The 17,594-nt window shown below is 43.3% G+C and overlaps 1 protein-coding gene across 1 annotated transcript in view; it reads right to left on the reverse strand.

Moving 5' to 3' along the window:
* Positions 1 to 17,594, reverse strand: part of rsrc1 (arginine/serine-rich coiled-coil 1) — a 106,694-nt gene that overhangs the window by 68,095 nt on the left and 21,005 nt on the right. The window lies entirely within an intron of this gene.

Below are 17,594 nucleotides of genomic sequence, written 5' to 3' on the forward strand. Positions count from 1 at the left end.
CAGAGCTTTCCTCTTCTCCTTATCTCCCTCCCTCCCTCCGCTCTCTGTGCCTTCAACGCAGAGGCAGCATCGATTTCTGAATTACACCACAATATTAAATAATTAATATACTTGCCATGATTGATGTTTTGCATTAGGCCAATATTAGGTTATCAATCAAAATCCACTTGGTTTAATGTAATAATATTGAAAATGTGTCAGTGCCTGTTCATCCAATTTGTAGTGGAGGCAAGCCAGATAGTAATGGTGGTGTAGCACAAGGCCTCAGAGACACTGTGGCTGGCTTACTACAACCATAGGAGCACATTATAGCGCTGGCACACCGCGGGGGAGGGAGGGAAGGGAGTGATGGAGGGGGAGACGAAGAAGTGAAGACAGACGGGGATGAAGCAGATAGACAGACAGTGATCCGTGATACACTGCGACAGTCACGTCGTTTATTTGCCCTCAATCAAGAAACTGAACTTGTGGCACATTCAAAATTTTACTTGCGCTGCATTCACATCAGGCGGCGGTACGCGGGGAACCGGATATCGAATTAGTGGACGAGCAATCTCGAAACCCGCCGGCTATCGGTCTCACAACGGATCAGCCTTTGGGGGCAAAGAACTATATTTCTGGTGTAGCCACGACTTCTTCTCTGTGCACTGCTCATTGCTCACAGTCTGGACAAGTAGCCAGTTTACAAGCTGATTTTTAACCATTAAAAATCTAATTTATCACGAGACGATAGCCAATGGGTTCAGAGATTGCATTTCAGCCGATGCGTTTGCACACATGGACTGTTTACCTGCATTCAAATAAAGAATGCTCGAGCGTGATTGGTCAATACTACCGGCAATACAGACGGAAACCAGAACGCTTCCGATGCCAAAATCTGGCCACGCTGCCTACAGATTCTGCATATGAATGCAGAGTCGGATTATGAAGATTAGTGGACGAAAGCAGTTAAAATATTTTCACTTTTTGCCGCCCTCTGCGACAGACTTACAACCGGATGTTCTGTAGCTCCCTCACACCGGAGAAAGTTGTTTACGTTTACAATAGAATATTAAGAGAAAGCTGCATTTTATAGCAAAATGCACCAATAGAATGATTATATAAAATAGTAGACACAAAATACTTTCGTTTCATACATTCGATTCCATCGCCATATAGCAACATATTGTCTCGCGCATTTCGTTTTGCTGTTCCGCCATTCCGTCTGTTTGTTTCTTTTGGAAATTTTTTGACGCACCGTTTTGCGATATCGACTTTTGCCAGTCATCCCTTTCGGATACATTGCATCATTGCGTTTCTGGGAACTTGCAGTATTTGGTGCACAGAGTACCTCTCTTTTACCATCAACATAGCTACAAGACAGAAAGAGAAAGACAGCCTGACAAAGAATGGCCGGGGGGAGAGTGAGGGGTCAGAGAATGAGAGAGAGAGAGAGAGAGAGAGAGAGAGAGAGAGTAATGTACTGTTGTTCCAGGAAATGGTAATCAGTTATCTGAGGTCAATTAAGTAAAATAAGACAAACAAGTGTGAGTGTTAAACTGAGCCCTGGCAAGGTCAATATAACCAATTTAACATGGTCACTGGATCCATCACAGTGTGCACTTTTCTGCTTCCTCATTCCAGCTTGTTTTCTCCTTCTTCTAATCTTATTTAATCCACTTCTTTAGATTCGCATATTTCTTCGTCTCACCTGCGTATTCTTCTGGCCTCTATAGAAGTCACATATAAGTACTATAAGTACATGTTTTGTTTCACTGTGTCATTAAAGAGGGTCTTTCAGCTGTTGCCTCATCTTCCCTCATGTTCTTCTCCGTCTCTCTTCATCTCATTTTGCCCTCTCCCAATCCCCCCCCACCACCCTCCCAAACCCCTGCACTCCCGCTAGAAGACAATTAATTACAGCGCTGGTATCAGAAGAGTTGTCATTTGTGGTCAAGTTTCTAATAATTGCATTAGGGGTCTTCAGGTTTTTCTAAAGATGCCCTCCACTTCTTCCCCCACCCCACCCCCCCCCCCCCCCCCCCACCCTCTCTCTCTTTCTCTTCCTCTCCTTACTTGACCCCTCCTCCTCTCCCGCTCCACCCCTTGACACGGCGAAGATAAATATCTTCAGTCAGTCAATGGCGGCGACAGAGGGACTTAAAATGCAGAGGCAGTCATTTGATTCCCGGCTAACAGAGCTGCCCATTAGCGCAGCACTCATCAGCCATGCATTACCTCTCGGGCCTGCTGTCCTGAGTGTGGAAGCTTTAACCCTTTCACTGTCCACTACTGGCCAGCTGTATCACTGCACAACAGGCACACTTCACCGGCTCTCTTCCACCGGCCCTATTAACACCATATTAACAACATATTTTCTCCCCTATTTTTTTCTGCAATCCAGTGCTGTATAAATGTCCTCTAGTTTAAGGATAAAAACAACTAAATTAATGAAAAAGTCAATGGTTGTTTGTGTCACGGTAATGGCTCCGTCATACTCTATATATAATGTATGGGGAGTTAATAGTCTCAAACACTAGTGAACCAGAAAGTCTTACGCTGACCTTAAAGCACACCTCGCCCATAGGCTGGACATTGACTTACCAAAACTGCAAAAAGAAAGTTGCTCACCTGTCAATATGACAGTCAATATAGCAAGACTTCTTTTAAGCCGACAAGTTTGAGAAAATGCTTTTCTTTCCTCATTAACAGCTGCTACTTTTTATTTGACTTGAAACAAACAATATTCAGTGTCGGGAATGTTTGTCATTACTGCTTCAAATGTATGACACAATCCATTAAACAGATCATCAAAGCAGCTAAAGTTGAATTACTTGTTGGTTGGTTTAATCTTAAAATAAATCACATGAATGCAAATGTGCTAACTGAAACCATTGTCATTTAAAAGAGCTGTGAAATTGTCTTTAAATTTGAATAAGCAGGGGTCCAGATTTAAGCTGTGTTGGACCACATAGAACCTTTTTGGGGGGAAAGATTACAAACCTCTGACCACGTTGTAAGCACCACTCTGTTTCTGTTCTTTTTAAGTGTACCTATCTCTTTTTTGTTCCACACCTTAGCTGCAGAAATAACATGTTGGCCTCCAGCAGCCTCTCAGCCTCTCAGCCTGATATCAGTCAGAGATAGTGAGCAAAGGGAAGACAGGACACTGTAACACTATGAAAGAGACATCACTCATCAGATTGTGTGTGTGTGTGTGTGTGTGTGTGTGTGTGTGTGTGTGTGCGCACCCCATTTGCCACAGTTGCATGTCTTGTCAAGCGTGTCATTGAGCATTCATATGTTGTTTGACTGCTGATAGAATGGCAGGCATATTTATTAAAGAGTCAATGTGATGGGGACACCAGAGCGAGCGTACTCACTCACACACACACGTAAATAAAACACACAATGCACTAATACACAGTCCACATCAGTGACATCTGCCTGTTTAACTAATAGAAGGCAAAAGCTTGATATCAAGCAGTCGAGGGACACACACACACACACACACACACACACTCTACAGGGATACAGGGAGCTCAGCTTTCCCCCAGGCCTGATTGCCATCTCCATAGTTCCTTTTTAACAGGGCTGCCAATTGAAATTGAAATTGTATTCTTCTGTGTGTACTATCAGAGTTACCTCTCAGGGTTTTATACAGCTAAGAGGAGGGCTGGGGGGGGGGGGGCACACACACACACACACACACGCACTCAGGAAGGGATAATGCAAGGGTAAGTCAGGGGCTGTCACTCTTCCACGCAGAACACACGAGAGGGAACAAAACACAGACTTATGCTTCTATGCTTTCTATGTAATTCGGCATGTGCACACACACACACACACATGCAGGCATACAACGCCCACCCCCCCCTTTCCCAATGGAGGGGGCTTTACTTTAGCATAATCCCAAAATGGTGGAGAAAAGCAGTCCATTAAAAATGGGGCTAACAAATTCAGCACTTTATGTTTCTCTGAAGGGAGGGTTAAGTGCAGTCAATAAAAAAAAGTCAGAAAAGGAGGAAGAAGAAAGGAAGAAGCTGATTTATGGCGGGCCTTTCTGTTCTCTGTGATATAAACACACACACACACACCTGTTCATACGTGGCCCATATCTCACACCTGGTCATGGACAATGCTCAAGAGAGAAAGAGAGTGCTTGAAACACTTGTGGAGCAGGAATTTAACTACATTTCTCGAAAAGTTGCAAGATTTCTATCACTTTAACGCTTAAGAAACAGGTGTTTTGTCATTCTGCACCAGGGGAAAAAATTTGACAGAACTTTTAATAAATAAGCACTTTTATAGCTACAGTTGAAGCAGTACCTCCAAACCAAACGGCACTTGTTTATCCTATACACAGACAATTTGACTCATTTCATTATGTGCAAGCTTTACAAGAAGGTGACTGTGTCGGCAATAACAAGACCTATTTCAACACCACTGGCTAGTTGAATGAAGTGGACATTAATAGCATAATTGAAATTAAAAAAGACGGGAAGGGCAGAAGAGGCCAATTATGGAGATGGGAGTCACGGTGTTACAGATCAAAGCGTTTCTGTGTGAACTGGTGACTTTCTGTCCGTGTGAATACTTTATTATTGTCTCTTTTAGCGAGATGGTTAACTCTGCCAGACCAATATATCAGCCGATGTTAGCCTATTGCAGATACATCAGTTTCGCCGTATATGTCGGCTGATAAGAAGGAACTAGGTTGAAGGTCATTTAGAAACAGTTCCACATCACGTAGTTTGTCACCAGAGAGCACTGACGAGTTTATTTTCACATCTTAAAATGTCTCGCTTAAACTCTCGAATATCAAAATCATTGCAAAATTAGCAAAAGTCATTCAAATTTCACAACATACCAATCTGAATCTTGTGTGAAACCTGGTCATCAGTAGTCAAATTTTGAAAATATGGATTAACAAAAACCTGTGTGCCTACTTTAGACCCCTGTGCCTCAGCTTAGGACCCGACACGTGTTTTGCTATTAAAGAAACACATCATGCATCAGTAGGTCATGGTTGAGGAACCGTCTTCAACTCATTTTGAGCGAGCCGACTCAACCGTCACCCCCGCTCCATTCACACATCTAAACAAACATGCAGCGCCGTGGAGCGAGCGCGTCCCCCTACAGACGGTCCCTCCTCCTAGCCCGTACATACCAACTCTGGTGCCGAGGAGAATTGAATGCTGGGGTCAAGTTTGAAAGTAAATGGACTTATCTTTAGTGTGTTGCATAGAAGGGAGAGTGGGACAAAGACAGAGAGGCACGGAGAGCAATCAATTTCCCCGCGGTTCCTTCAATAGCCGGTGGTCCTTTTCATACCTCCCAATTAGAACCTTTCCTAATCAGAGAAATACCTCTCCGTTATTGAGACGGAAACAATGACACTCCCCAACATGTCCGCCTGCTCCAAAACTCTATAGATTTCAGTGCTGGTTCACAAAGAATGAAGCACCGGGCTATGGGTGGGGGGGGGGGGGGGGGGCGACACACGCTTGTGTTAGAATCACATGTGGAAATCTTTTGGCTCTCCTCGTGGCCCCAGAAAAACTGATGGGGAACAATGGCAGCCCGGCACAGCATCTGTCATGGCACAATATAAAAAGATGATCTTGGCACAGAATGGACAGAAGAAAAAAAGAACGGGGGAGAGGGAGGAAGACGGGGGAAATGGAGAGGAGGGGAAGGGGAGAGGTAATTCATTTGCAAATCAGGCCCTGGCGCTCAGGTCTATTTCAAGCTGCCAGTGGGTGCCAGGAGTTAACAAGGTAATCAGTTTCAATCCTGCCCTTCAATTGTACATCACACCCTCATCCAGAGAATACCCGGGCCTTTCTATAGGGGCAGAGGGGGGAAATAGCAATCTGGCTGCCGGCTGGCTGCGCACACACAAAACACACACACACCTGAAGACAAGTGTGTACACATAAACAGGCAGCCACGAATTTGCACGCACGCACGCACACACACACACACACACACACACACACACACACACACACACACACACACACACACACACACACACACACACACACACACACACACACACACACACACACACACACACACACACACACACACACAGTTTATTAATAGCCATGTATCCACAACATGTCCTTACAAGCAACTGTACCAAATTTGAATAATTGTTTAAGTCTTTCAATCAGGCAAAAAATGCCAAATATTTGCCAAAACGTGAGGATTTACTGCTTCTCTGTATTTTTATTTGATTTAAATGCCTTTGTTTCGGGTTGGTGGGACAAAACAAGACATTTGAAGATGTCTCGACATACTTTTCACAACTGTTTATAAAAAAAATAATCAACAGATTAATCAATAATTATACAATAATGGTTAGTCTCAGCATGAACAGAGCACTGAGAGATGTTGATTTATCACGGTTTCTGTTTCTCTCATCTCATTTTTTACTGAATATATGAAGCTCTCCCTGTATATTTGTCGGTTCGTTTGTTTTTAATTGTGTCAATGCCGTCAGAGCCGTATTTCAAATTACTGCTCACCATAGTGTCACAAAACCTTCGCTTTTTCCAGCAATAAAAGTTGTTACAAAGGCACCTGGAATTATTTCTAGGTCATGTTCGTCATGTTTACTGTAACTCGTAAATTTAAACTAAATATTAGAAGTCTTCCTTTTCCAAAAAAAAGCTCTCCACACACACACAACAAGGCTCTTCTCGACATAAAACAAGACAAGCAGAAAGGTAGAGAGAGAAAAAAGAAAGCTAAATGTGTCCTAATCCTTTCTTCCTCTCTCTGTATCCCTCTCTTTAGTCTGTGTCAGCTGGAACCGGCTGGCCGAGATGCAGTTAGCCCCGGTTAGTCCCTCATCTGCATAATCAATATGACAACCTTATTTTTCTGAGGCAAACAGGATTTTGCCGCTGAGCTGTGTTTGTTGATGTGTGTGTGTGTGTGTGTGTGTGTGTGTGTGTGTGTGTAAGAGTGTGCCCAGTCTGCTTCTGGCCAGCCTCAGTCATGGCCCTCTTTAGCCTTAATTAGATTAGGCGCGATTATCCCGGCTCTACCTTACAAGTGTACAGGCGGGATAAAGTGGCCACAAAGGCCAGCCTGTCACAGGGACCGGGCTCTGGTCTGCAGGTTATCAGGGTCCGGGGAGACACACCGCGTACATTGTTATTCATATCATCTCCACACCGTTTTCTACGCTGCCTTTTTCACTACTACTCCTCCCCCACCCCCCCCACCCCCCCCCCCCCTCCATGTCTGTGGTGTCAAACTGGCGTAATCACTGGCCAGGGTAAGTCTCTCTTTTCTCCCTCTGTCTGTCTGTCTGTCTGTCCGTCCGTCAGAAGACAAAACAACATGGCCCCAAGCGCTCTGCAGTCTGGCCTACAGGGAGAGATGTCAGGAGTGTGTGTGTGTGTGTGTGTGTGTGTGTGTGTGTGAGAGTGAGAGAGAGAGAGAGAGAGAGAGAGAGAGAGAGAGAGAGAGAGAGAGAGAGAGAGAGTGTGTGTGTGTGTGTGTGTGTGTGTATGTGAGTAGAGTTCAAGGAAAGGTGGTACAAAGAAAAGTAAACCCAAGTCTCGCACTAATGCAGACAGACTTACATGCACATACAGAGGACAGAGTCGTTGCTACAGCCAGGGACGCACCGATCCGTCTCTTTCAGGCTTGATACCGATACCTGGACTTTGATACCGGTGTTTAATTAATAAGCTGTGTGCCTCACAGTGTGGAAGAGACTGGGATAATAATTTATGTTTAACGTAAGGGCTTGATTTAAACATTGCTTTCCTAACTTTGTAAAACTAAATGTAACAAATGAGAACCTTGAAATCTACTGAATTGTTATTTATTAACAATTTAATAAACGGTAGAGCAGCAACTTGGTAAAAACAGGAATTACAATTCAAGTGCAAACCTTTTTAATGCAGCAACAATATGGTCAAAACCTAAGCACTGGTCAGATTTATAATCTTGTTTACTTTGATGAAACAAGTGCTGATATTAATTAAAGTTAAGACCATTTTATTCGGCACATTTCTTGTTTGTCTCTTTGTGTTTGGACCCTTGACAACTTTAGCTTGTTTTGCGAAAGGAACAAAGTTTTGTCTAAAAACTTATGGTATCAAAAAGTATCGGTAATGGTATACTAAATTTCAAAATGACACACTGCTCTACTCAAGACTCACTGCATTCATAAACAATCTATACATCAGAGATGCCAACGTACAGCGTGACCATATAAAACCTGTGGCGTGTGTTTACCTGCTAACATGTGCGTGCCATAACGGCATTATTCATGTTGATTAATGTGTTCGAACATTTTATGAGATGATTTGCTATGATTTTCTGAAAATACTTCCATTTTCTCTACAAATGTTTTCCACACAGAGCTCAGAACTAACGGACTCCAGTCCGTCTGCATTGATGAATGTGTATGTGGAGAGAAAAATAAGTGAATTATTCGCTCACTGTTGATTAGACAGCCGTGCCCAAAATATTTAGACACAACTGTACATACGTTCCATGCTGTCAGATGTGGGCATAGGAAGAGGCAGAAACAGAGAGACAGGGGTACATAAAACAGGCTCAATGATAGTACGATACGTAGAGGAAAGAAAGATGGAAACCTGTAAAGTGAGAAAAGCGCATTGGAGCAGAGCGAGAGAGACTCAGACTGAAACACCAGAAACAAAATGAATGAGCGTACGGTGATGGTACGTTAACTGTGTTTTAAGATATATATATAAAAATGTATATATTTATAAATGTATTCCCAAACAAATGTTTCTTGTACAAATTCATATTTCCAAGCAAAACTTTTATTAAAAGCTAAAATAAAACACAGTTTGCAGACATTTGCCATATTGTGACAGATTCTAAGAATGATATTAACCATATTGTCCAGCCCCAAATACATCTGACAAATCATGTAAAACATGAGGCTGTTTTACATGCAGAAAGAGTCATCAGTGTGAAGTGAGTGGGGCACAAGGTAAAATAACTCTATTAAGAGAACCGCAGGGACTAAGCTGGTGAGACAGAGCACATGAGAGTGAAGGAGAGCGAGAGTGAGCGAGACATTAGTACAAATGAATTAAACATTGGCCCGGAGATCTAAACTTCTGCTGAAAAAGTGGCAGGCTAAATGGGTGGGAGGGGAGGGGAGGGAGAGAATGAGAGAGAGAGAGAGAGAGAGAGAGGAGGGAGGCTTCATGACTTCACCGTGGCTACTCGATGATCAACATGAGCTGCGTCTCTGTGGCACAAATAAGTCATCACAATCAAGCACACACTTGTGTGATTGGTACCTGTACTCGTAACTCTTTTGTTTCAAAAAATGAAAAGAAAAATGGCTGCCGATGTGAAACCTCCAACTGAGATTGATTGTTGTATGCTCCTCTCAGGCCATATTTACTTCCACAACTGAGTCGTGGTACTTAACTGTGTGTCTGGAGCGCTGTTTACCCGGTCTGAGGGAGGTATTCTTGTAATGATCAATGCCATTAGGCAAAGACCTGCAGAGCTGTATTTCTGTCTCGGAGCACCAGAGGTCATGAGGAGAGGTGCTCTCTGCTATCTGAAAACTCTTCCTCTCCTCTGTCGTATCTTTCTCTCTTACTCTTTCTCTCTTACTTTGTCTGCTCTCCCCGACTAAAAAGAACATCTCTCTGTGTAATGTGTTCTCAATCTCAAAAGCCTTTCTCATAAAGACTTCAGTTAACACCTTTCCTGGCCCCGCGTGCGGATGCTAGAGAAAATTAAACATTTACGGCGTGTACACATCGTTCTCCATAACAATCTTCTCTTTCAGCTCCACTCCGATTACTCCAACCAAAAAAACCGATCCGGCTTTTCCACCGCGAAAGAGAGAAAATACTGAGGGCAGAGAAACGTATTTTGTCGACAAGCACATTTACATAACCCTCCTAAATCGGAGCTGGCCTGTCATGTTTGCTGCTCATAACCTGCTGCTTATAATCCTGCCTGCATCCTCCTCTGATCCATAAAGCGGAGCAGCCAGCCACTTCAACAGCAGCCAGGACTGCCATCACTAGCTGCTGCTCCTGCTAAGACAGGGCCGTAAAAAGAGGAGAGGAGAAGGGAGGAGAGGAGGAAATAAAAGAGAGGAACAGGGTAATTGGATTGGGGGGGGGGGGGGATCTTCTATTTGGCCGGGTCTGGTCTCTGTCATCACGCTCCAGGCCTGGCTCCTCTCAGTGCCTACAGCAGGTCTCAAACACATCAACACACGCGCACACACACACACACACACACACACAACTCTAAACACTACTGAATCGCTACCCAGTTCAGGAGGCAGACCGTCCTGTGCGCCGCCAAAGCCTGCAAGGTGTCTAGTGTGTGTCTAGTGTTTTTTTTTCCTTTATGTGTGTGAGTGTTTGCATACTCCTCTAACAACTCACTAAATGGTTAAACAGATTACAGAGCGCACTAAGTGGATTGTCACAGCTCTCTATCGCTTGCTCAGTGTGTCTCTCCTGCGATTAAAAGTGGCCAGAATTCTCTCTCTCTCTCTCCCTCTCACAGACAGACAGACACACACACACACACACACATACACACAAATCTGCACAGTGCAGAGAGAGAGAGAGAGAGAGAGAGGTCATTCTCAGGCATAGACAACATGTCCAACAGTCCTGACTGTTACTGTAAATTAGTGACTGCATTATCTGAATTGAATATTAAAACCTAACAGTAATAATCATCATAATAATAGTTTTGTTGGCTGTTGCTCTAGTTTTTAGCTGAGTACAGCATTCATCTATCCTTATGACATCTGTGGCCAAACCCAATTCTAGATTCTAGTAAACTGGAATAAGGATAATGTCACTACTCAGTGCATGGACTGCTATTTATCCTCCAGAAAGTGTAACAAACCTTGAATAGCAGGAAACTTTAATCTAACTTTGACGGTCTGTTACTTCCTGTACTCACGTCAGCCTTTCATCATTCAGGGTTTAATTAAGAGGCAGTCAATGGCAAAGGAAAATGTTGGTTGATCGAAAGTTTTTTTTCTCCACCTATTATTTTTCATAAATAAATAAAAGGCTGATATGTTGTAGGAGCAACATGCTGGCAGAATGCGTGTTCGCAGTCTGTGTCCTCATCAGTTTGGGTTTATATCTGGCATGCAAGTCCTTAGAAGTCACGTCTGCAGACTGGGCAGTCACAGCAGCCCCCTCACATTACAGCGAGTTGTTTGATTGAATACTGAAAAAAAAGATTCCTTCAGCTTTGATTCAAAATGTGTGGTCTAGGGCTCGAAGTTCCATCGGCATTCTTTAACATTAGATCAGATTAGATAACCTTCAGTTATAGTTCGTATATCGTTCACCCCCTCCTGCCTTCAACTCAGGTATTGAGCGGGACGTTCAGACCAATGAAAAACCAGGTTTGTCCTGCATCACTGTATCGGTCTTAACAAGGTATTCATCTACGTGTGTGTGTGTGTGTGTGCGTGTGTGCGTGTGTGTGTGTGTGTGTGTGTGTGAAAATAAATGTCCATGTAGTGAAGATCAAGTTCATGCGGCCAGGCTGTTTTCTATCCAATCTATGCTCATTATCTGTGTGGAAAAAAAAAAAGCAGCTAATGACTACATACAGCCATGGGCCAAGAAACACTACAGCTGCACCGCTCTGTGTGCGCATGTGTTTGTCTATTGGGACTGTGTGTGTGCGTGTGTGTGTGTGTGTGTGCACGCCTGTCCATCCTTCGCATGTAGGCATCACTCCTATTCCACCCAGCCTCGTCCAACCGCCCAGCCCCCACCCAAAACTACACACAAACACATGCACACCCACTCCTCCTCAGCTTCGCCCATGTCTCGCCTCGCTCCTGGCCACTAGGCTACCCCCCTTGACGCACACACAAATAATACACACACTTACAGCTCATTGATTTAAGTCAATGTGAGTGTATCCTAACCTTCCGAGGACGGCGTTTGAAGTCTCTCTTACCTCCCCAGACCCGCTCCCAGAGCCAGACACAGCCTAGAGTCCTGCAAGAGTGCAGACAAACACACACACACACACACACACACACACACAGAAAACGCGCACACACACAACGCAGCAGCCAGTGGTCCCATCCACACCACCCATACACACACTCCCAACAGGCTGAGAGGACGCCGCAGGCAGGGGCTACATGAGCGCAAACACACACACAAACACACTTACTTTCTCTGTGTATTATCAACACTAATGAGCTGATAGATGTTCAACGGAGGCAAAGAAGCAGACAATCATTTCCTCAGAGTGAGGCAAGGAGGTAGAGAAAATCAACAGCGGTGAGTGCGCAATGTGTGCGCTTGTGTCTGGGGTCTTGTTTTATTTTCTCCTTTCCTCACAGCCTCTAGGCTTCCAGAGGTTAAGGCTGAGCGATGGAGCAAAGCTAGCCAAACTGAGGCCTGGGGGTCCGGCCGGGACCCCTGTGGTGAGGCTGGGTTCTGTTTAGCTTGTCAGGGGAAAACACAGTAATGAGAGGAATTACTAAACAATCACATTGCACAGAGAGAGACGGGAACGGGAGGGTTTGGTGGGGACGGCTCTATGGACACGAAGTGTCAAGAAAACATGCTTTATTTTTAAAGACTTAAAAAAAAAAAAAAGGAGCTCCATCCTCAAACAATAAGCTATTTTATAAGTGCGAACTGTTAGAAGTGCAGCTCTCGCTAGCAGAGGAAAAAACTCCCAAATGATTCTTTCATAGACAAAGACATCAAAAAAAGGCTTTAATGAAAAGGCAGTCATTTCATTTCTTAACCCTCAGCTCATTATACCGACTGCAGCTTTACACGCACAGGGAAAAGACGGCTGTCTGATGCCACGAGAAGTCTCCGCAACCGCCCTCCGTGCCTCCGCTGCCCAGCCTTTGCCCATTTCACACTCAGATGACATGAAATTGATTCGGATGGACCGACAGTCCTTCCCGTGACCCGGCACAGTCGAGGAGTTCAGCCTAATTGGACAGACCTCTCCGATTGAGGATGTGGAGTGAGGCAGCCCACGTCCACGTTCCTCCGCTACCTTGGCGATCCGCTACAGAGGAAAGCACAGGAGGTCGACACGGGCAAAGGGAAAGGGCGAAGACTTCTCATGAAAGCAGACAAATACTTTGACGAAAGGAGCCGACTTTGAGGAGCTTGACGGAGATGGAAGGGAAAAGGGTGAGAGTTTGCGTACATGTGTGTTTGTGTGCATCGTGAGTGGACCCCCTCCCCCAAAAAAACAGACCGTACTCCAAATTCCTTCAAGCTTGATCAAAGCCTCAATCTCTGCAGCTTATTTATGCCTAAACCTTTTAAATCACTAACATGTTATTTAATAAATATTCTTAAAAACACTTTCTGTGGAGAAACAGCCGTCTGATAACTGATTCCTGCTCATTAATTACAGGTGGGAGTTGAGTCTGAACATCAGGTGAAGAATGCCGTTACATTCAATACTTCTGTCAATGATCAGGTGTGCACATGTCAACACAACACACCGATCGCTCCTCCTGCTCAGATTTAGGGAAAGCACACGGACGAGCTAGAAGGGCACTCAGTGAGCCCGGACCTTCGCCAAGGTCCCGTCTTGTACCTGCCCTGTGATCTGAATCTGCTCCAAAATTATATTTCATGCTACACCCTCCCACCAAGTTACATGAAAAATCAGGCCAGTAGCTTTTTCCGTAAACATAACCTCTTTGGCGGAGGTAATAATATTCATAAAATGAAGCCTAAACTGACTTCAGTGCAGAACAAAGCTACAGTATGTTGTTTGTATGCGTGTTCAGTCATTGTAATTGTTTTGGACGAGAGATAAATATGTTATATATTATATTTGAATGAATCCCACAGGGACCAAGGAGATTGTTGAGTGGCTCAGCTAATTAGAAAAAAAAAATCATAATTTGATATATATATATTTTTAAAATCAACATATTTGTGTTGGAGGAAAATAAACATACAAATATGATTAATTATGATTAAAACTAGCTATAAAAATAATAAAAATAGATCCTAAAGATAATGAATAAATGGTGTTAGTTTCTTACACTCCAAGTGGTTGACTAAGTCAACGAAAAAATATTGCAACTACAATAAGTTGTGTACATTATTGTGTTAAATTACATCTAGTTTCAATTATAATGAACGATTTCAAAACGACGAGTGGTGCTGATGAAGGGGTACTTGGATCCACTCAAATACTTAACTCAAAGTAGAATGAACAATAAACACAATACACAAGTAAGCCTTCCTGTTGATGAATCTATCAAAGACAAACTCATTTAAATTCATAAATGAACCTCTTATGTTCTCTCTGTAAATACAAAGCCAGAGGATTACACAGAGCAAAGCTGACCTTCTGACCCTGTACACTAGTCTGGGTAAACACACACACACACACACACACACACACACACACACACACACACACACAGACACACACACACACACGGAACCCTACAATCATCCACTTAGCCTTTGCCACCGGTGAAAGGCAACAAGATCTCTTAACAGCAGCTCGTCTTTTTCAATAAATGTTGCATGAAAACATGCCGCTGGAGCACCAAGTTGCCTGCTGTCATACTAGAGGAGTGTTAAATGTTTAATGACGACAACACCGCACACGAGCGCGCGCTCACACAGAGTCGGTGTCAGGGTGCCGCTCTGAGGGGCCCCTCTTTCATCCTGACAGACACTATAAAGCTCCCGAGCCTCTTCCCCACCCCGCCATCAACATCGCACTGCTTTACTCCTCGCCTACCACCCAGCAAGGAGACCTGGATGTAAATGAGGTTGGAGAGTGTGTGTGTGTGTGTGTGTGTGTTTGTGTGTAAGTGGTGAGGATCAGGGGCTTACATAAAGACCCTACCCCCATCACCATTAAGAGTAGAAGAAGAAGAATGGGGGGGGGGGGGGGGAAGGAAGTGGCTTGTCATCGACAGGAAATACTGCAGAACGCCTTGTTTTACATATTATTATATACAGGAGTATTCTTATATTCCTGAAACCTCTCACTGCTATACTGCCTCTCTTCTGCTGAAGAAACTCTGAACTCCTGTGGGAGCCACTGGGGAACGTCAGGAACATCCATGTCAGACACTTTGTGGACGTTGATACCATCAAAGCAACGTCCACAGACAGACCAATGGGATTTTAACTGTAATTTGTCATTTTACTGTAAGTGTGGTGATGGAGACAAATACGGTAACAAATAAAGTGGAAAAAAAACATAAATCAATCAAAAATCAAGCACACATTTCAGTATTGGGTATTTTTATGGAATCATCACATGTTTAGTGATTACCCAGCACTGTTAAAGCGCATGTAAGTATGGTATGTTTAAAAAAAATTAAAAACACTATACATTAAAACAATGTATACTTCCACCCACCGTGTTTCTTTCTACAACTGATAAGTTAATTACAGAAGCAAGAACCCTAAAATGAATTGTGACCAAAAACAAGTAATTATGTACGCTATAAATTGTTATGAAGATTATTATTGACCAAAAGAGCACGGTGCATGTAAACAGTCAAGTAACCATCTTCAATACCCAGATCAAAAGGAAACCAAAGTATCTCTTTGTATGTATGTGTCAGCCGGTACGATGGCAGGTCAGCACCACACGGTTTAGTCTAAATGATTCCAACATCATACCTCCACAGGTAAATTGGAAGGCCAGATAGGAGGATAGACAGTTTGAGGAATATTAACGCTGCCACAGGTGGAACTGCACGCACACACACACACACACACACACACACACACAAACCAACCTACATATATCAGCACACACACACACGCACACAGACAAGCTAAAGCGGGGTCAGAGATAAAGGAAGAGATTCCTATCGATGCTGAAGGATATTGAAGCCTTAATAAGAAAACAGATATAGTCGGCCGGCCGTGCATTTCACTGTTAGCTTTATTTGTTTTCCTGATACGGATCTAAGGAAAGGCAATATGTAATAGCTTACAATAAATGGAGTACTTTTCCTTTAAAAGCAAATCTCCATGTTCTTTTCACACACCGAGAGAGAAATATCTTGAGCCCCAAAGGTCTTCCATGATGACCAATAAAGCCTCCAGAAGAATGAAAGAAAGTAGCGCTGAATTTATTATTAATATCAACACATCTGCTCTAAAAACAAGTGTACTGAACTTATGAATCATTATTTAAAGATCATTTACAAAATGTGTAAATCTAAAGAAACAAGAAACCATAGCTTGAATGATATGTGAATGCTTAACCCTTATTTATAATCATGTGGATGTTTCCCTCAGTTATAACTGTGCAAAATACATTAAAAAAAATCTCAGTTAAGATTCACTGTCAAAGAATAATAATTAGCATTTATTTAACTTAATGAGATGCAGCACACACACACTTTCCAGAATAAGTGCTGTGACAGTTTGACAGTAGTGCACAAGCTAAGTTTAAAAAAAAAAGGAAAACGTTCTTAGATGTGCTGCATTTTTGTCTTACGACCGTTTGCTACAGTTATGAGTTTCATCATCTATTAGCACAGTTGCATCAAGAACACATCTGAGGAATGGAGATCATTTTCAGTTGGATCAAACGCTTGTAAAATCCTAAATTGACATTTGGCTATTACTGCATATGTCTGTTAGTGCATTTAATGAAAAGCCTCGAAATAAATTCTGCCTCTAAATGTTTTCTCTCGGACAAGTTTATGTGCAAAGTATTCAAAGTTTTCATTTGTTTGGAAAAGACAAATAGCAGCTTTATCGACCTGGTTTGACCTTTGGATGTGAATGTACACTTTTTCAATCTTAATTGTAAAGTGATCTGTTAAGGAAGGGACGCTGAAGTCTCTTAAATTGACGTGTTTTAGCACAGCGGCTGGTCGGCACCACTCGTGGGATCCATAGTCTGATACACACATCTGTGCCATTCAATATGACAGACAACAACTGGGTTCCAGTCATATTACAGTGGCCTCAAATCACATTAGAGCACCCCGCACTGGGGAGGTGTTGAGGGTGCTATTCTGGTCGAGGCAACGAGAGGCCTCTAAGGTAGTTAGACCTGTAGCCGAGTGCACCGCTGTTTAAAGATCCACTACTCTAAACCTGCTTATAGTGAGCATTACAGCCTTTAGAAGACATACACTTGCAAGTGAAGATGTCATTTGCCAACATTTCTGCCCTCGATAAGGCGGTCTCATTTATTGTTTTGTTTTTTCTTGGTATGAGCACCAAAGACATCAGAGATGCATATGATATTGTTATGTTTCTAGACTTATTGCAGCTGGGTGAAAAGTGGAGTTAAAGTCGTCAGACATCATCTGGTGACCCAAACATTCTCTTGAAACCGAGACCTGTGCAGCACTCCTACTTTCCCCATGACGTCTTCCCTTACAAGAGGGAATTCTATCGCATTACAAGGCCAGTGTGGGCCGCTGCTTGATTGCGAGGGGAAATGGAGGAAGAAAAGGAGAGATGGATTGATTGATGGATGGAAGGATCAAGTGATGGATGGACAGATGGAGGGGCTGAGACTGAGCTCCGCATTTAAGTCTGCATTATACTGACCAACATATTCTGTGCCTACAGTTTAGATTGAGCTGTGCCAAC

Source organism: Anarhichas minor, unplaced genomic scaffold (assembly GCF_050575085.1).
Source record: "Anarhichas minor isolate MPS153535 unplaced genomic scaffold, ASM5057508v1 ptg000026l, whole genome shotgun sequence".
NCBI lineage: Eukaryota > Metazoa > Chordata > Actinopteri > Perciformes > Anarhichadidae > Anarhichas > Anarhichas minor.